Below are 4,880 nucleotides of genomic sequence, written 5' to 3' on the forward strand. Positions count from 1 at the left end.
ACTGCCTTCTCCATCTCATTCTGAGGACTCAGAGAGCTGCTATTCCAGCCACTGGGTCCAGGTACCCTGCCTTGACTGTGATCTGGAGATTAGAAAGCCACTCCCAGAACTGTAGGCCCCAGACTGCACTACAACAATCTGCAAAGCAGAGTCTTGCATGCCACTTCTCTCTGCCTAGATCTGTCTCAAAATCAAGTCTCTGGCCAATGAAGCTTATTGATGCAACCTAAATCATATCAGGAATGCTATCTACATGAAAGTCTGGGATATCTGGACTTGAGCTTTTTGGGTAATCCAACATAGGAAGGAAACACACCAGAAGGAGGCTGGAATGGACTTTGAGTGAGTGAATCTGCAGCGTTCTTACCCCACAATACCTCAGTTTCCTTGTCTCTAATAGGAAAACTGATTTTGCCTACTTCATTGTTATAAACAGTTAGTAGTTTATATTGTAAGTAAAACACTATTCGTGGGACATCATGAATACTCAATAGGTAGTAGTTATTATTTTTAAAACTTCAGCTATGAACTTTATGCAGGTTTCACAGTCCACTTATATTGAACTTGTTTTGAGTTCATTTTTCTGTGTACTAAACCTAAGCTTTCAATCTTTTTTTTTTTTTTTTTTTTTAGACAGAATTTCACTGTCACCCACAGTGTGCAGTGGTGCAACCTCAGCTCGCTGCAACCTCAGCTCGCTGCAACCTCAGCTCGCTGCAACCTCAGCTCGCTGCAACCTCCACCTCTCAGGCTCAAGAGATCCTCCTGCCTCATCTTCCTGAGTAGCTGGGACTACAGGTGCATGCCACCATAGCTAATTTTTGTATTTTTGGTAGAGATGGGGTTTCATCATGTTGCTCAGGCTGGTCTTGAACTCCTGAACTCAATTGATCCACCTGCCTCTGCCTCCCAGAATTCTGGGATCACAGACGTGAGCCACAGCACCTGGCCACTTTCAGTCTTCTTCAGCCTTGTGAATTTATTCGGTGTGGCTGACTTTGTAAAATTGTTTGACTAAAAAAAAATAAGTTTTTGTTAAAATAGGGCTTGGATTCTTACCCAATTGAAATAAACTTTCAGCAATTATCTTAACTCTTCATTTTACAAGGAGAAAACTGAGGCCCAGAGAGGTGAGAGGACTTGATCAAAATAAAATCATTAACTCATTTTAAAGCCAGGATTAGGAATAGCCTAACACTCCTTCTCATATGATTGACCAAAAATACTAATGTTGAGGGTTGAATCTTCAATTTTACAAATACTACCAAAAATTGTAGTTGAGTTCCAATTTTCAAAAATCACTCTGTTTTTGCAATTATATACAGATTGGGAAAAATGTTCATTATACTAAAAGAAAAAACATAATAAAGGCTGTCTTAAGCAACAGTCAACATTCTATGTAAGTATTAAATGTTAGAGGAACTCCTTTTAACATAAAAAATTAGATGAGGACACCTTCTATCATCATTGTAATTTGTTGTTGTAGAAGTCCAAGCTAATTCATAGAGATAAGAAAAAGAAATTAAGTGTAACTGTCAGTAGGAAGCAGACCAAATTATCATTATTTGCAAATCTTTAGTGTTATACATAATGTATAATTTTCTACCAGGAAAACCCAAAAGAATCAATTGAAAAATTATAGTATTAGATACACATAGTAAGAATCCAGTTATATGGCCAGTTACAAAATAAACATTTAAAGTTAACTGCTTTCTTTCATCTCAGTAATAATGAGTTAGAAATTATAATACAAAAATAAAATCCTATTCTCAGTATCAACACAAATCATAAAATACCTAGAAGTAAGTTAGCAATAAACACTGGGCCCTGGAAACAAACAAACAAAAAAAGATATCACTTAGCAAGAAATGTGCTGGACATACAAGAAGAAAATAACAGTGTTTTGCTAAGGGACAGAGTAGAGACTTGAATAAATGAAAAACATACTTTAGTCCTTAGAGGAAAAAACTAATAATGTAAAGATGTCAATTCTCCCCAAAGTAATACATTCCTTTAATGCCTCTCCAATAAAAATCCAAAAGAAGAGTCTACAGGGATTTCGGCATGATTCTAAAATTCATCTAGAAGATTATTTATGTAACTGAAAACTCACAAAACAATACAATATTTTATTTATGGGCAGATATATATGAAGTTAAAGTTTTAACACATGGCCTGGAAGTTTCCATGCGAAGTTCATGTTGGTGGTTACTTCTAGGGTGGGAGGAAGGGGAGTGAGTGGGAAAACCTAGCCTAAGGGACTTTGAATCAATCTGTCACATTTTATTTCTTTTCTAAGAAACATGTTTGAAGCAACTATGTTAAAATACTAACATTTAATAATATGCGGTAGGTGGTATCAAAGTATTTGCTGTAATTTTCTGTTTTTATTTTATTCTTTCCAAAAAGAAGACTGAGGGGGATGAGGCAGCTACACTGCCAGATATTTTGACTTCTCCATGATGAATATAGTAGTTTTTGCACACAAATAAGTCAATGACACTAAAAAACCAACAAACAAAACAAACTAGAAACAGATCGAGAGGGAGGAGTTATTTTAAATCAGTGAGGGAATGAACAAATGATGTTCACATCATCATACATCAATTTTTTTTCTAGAGAGTTTTAAAAAACAGAAAATAAAATTGAGCAAGAAGAAAATATCACTATATATTTATCGGATTTCAGGTAGAGAAGGTCAAAATCTCTGAACCCAAATATACTCTTTAACAAACAGGCTATCACATCCTTGAAGTAGGACCAGAAACAGGTACATTTGAACTTTGTGAGCAAGAGTGAATTTTGTATAATCTTTTGGGGGGATTAATATTTTAATATCTTTAATGTTAATATGCCTTGGCCTAATAATTCCATTAGTAATTTTTCTTAAAGTAGTAATCCGAAATGTACACAAAATGTTATGTGTAAGATCTTTGCTTGTATATAACTTAAAATACAGAGTTATATACAATAACAGATACTGAAAAAACAATCTAACTGTCCAATACTAAGAAACTGGCTAAACAAATTATGGCACTTAGGTTATACTACTTTGTGCCTTAAAAAGTCATGTTGTAAGGCCGTACGTGGTGGCTCACACCTATAATCCCAGTATTTGGGAAGCCAAGGCGGGCAGATCACTTGAGCCCAGAAGTTTGAGACTGGTCTGGGAAACATGGTGAAACCCTGTCTCTACAAGATTACAAAAAATTAGCTGGGGGTGGTGGCACACACCTGTAGTCCCAGATACTCAGGAGACTGAGGTGGGAGGATCACTCGAGCCTGGGAGGTTGAGGCTGCAGTGAGAGGTGATTTTGCCACAGCACTCCAGCCTGGGCATAGGGGATTCTATCTCAGAAAAAAAAATTAATTAATTAAAAGTCATGTTGTAGAACAATTTGCAAAAATAGTATGCAAAAATGTTCATGACATTGATATAATTAAAATATAGATTACAAATTTGTTTTTCTGTGTGATCACAATTTTGTTTTTAAAGTGTTTATAGTATTTTTAGTCTGAAAAGCTACATGACATAATATTAATAGTAATTATTTCTAGTTGGTGGGATTATGGATTATTTTTAAATGTTCTATATGATTTTATGAATTTTTTACATTTTCTGTCATAAAAATATGTGTGTGTTTTTTCTTAAGTAGATCATATCCAATCTCATACAAGTGTTAATTAACTAAAAAATTTCTTAGACTTTAGGCTACAATTGCAAATGCTAATTAATAAACTAAGTTCACCTCTTTGGGGTTATGGCCATGGTTGAGAAAACTCCTTTGGGATTCTTTAATATATTCAGACTCCTCTCAGATACCTGTAGCCTCCTGCCTCCCACCCTTCATTCCTGATTTTCAGACCTACAGCACTCTGCAAAAGGCATTCTTCACCAAAGTGTGTCTTCTTGCCATCCAACACATCGATGATTCACTGCCTTCATGGAGAATTATTGCACTCACACAGCGAGCAGAGCAATTTCTCTTGGATTTTTCAGCAGTGCCCGAACAGCACCTGCACTTAGCAGTTTATGTGCAGTAACTCCTATAATCCTAAAAGTACTCACGCAAGGTAAGTTTACTTTACAGATGAGGAACCTGAGATTTAGCAAAGCACGAACTGTAATCTCCTAGTAACCAGGATGCTGAGCTTTGCAACCATAACTCTCTGACTTCACCATCTGTGTTCCTTCCTTTTCATCACATGGCATCCAGGGGACCCTTTCTGAGGTACCATGGCAGCTGGTCAAATGATTGTTGCTCCAGCATCTATCAATTTAGTGAATGGGCTGGGGAATTAGTCCAATAAACTGACAAAATGAGTGGCATGTAGACAAAGCATGTGACTGGATGACAAAGGTTTTCCCTTTTGATGTTGTTGTCCATGTGCTTCCTATGTTAGTGCATCGCCCTACCATGCATTCAGCTGTGCAAGCCAGGGATCTAGGAGACAATCTCATTACCTCCCGTCCCCAGCCTGCACGTCCATTCTATCACCCACTAATTTTACCTGCCAGATATCTCTCACATCATCCACATCACCATAGAAGTTCAAATTGCCATCATCTCAGCTGGGCGTGGTGGCTCACACCTGTAATCCCAGCACTTTGGGAGGCTGAGACGGGTGGATCACTTGAGGTCAGGAGTTCGAGAACAGCCTGGCCCACATGGTGAAACCCTGTCTTTATTAAAAATACAAAAATTAGCTGGACATTATGCTCATGTGTCGTCACTTCAGGGTTTTCATCTTTCTGGCCAATGCACTCAGAAATACGGTTCTGAGAATGAAGTGATGTGAAGTCATAGTCATAGTCACATATTCATGATGGGGTATATAAAAGAGCAAATGACAGATGTGCATGAACAGGCAGCCCCTCT

The sequence above is a fragment of the Pan paniscus genome, chromosome 3 (assembly GCF_029289425.2).
Source record: "Pan paniscus chromosome 3, NHGRI_mPanPan1-v2.0_pri, whole genome shotgun sequence".
Classification (NCBI taxonomy): domain Eukaryota; kingdom Metazoa; phylum Chordata; class Mammalia; order Primates; family Hominidae; genus Pan; species Pan paniscus.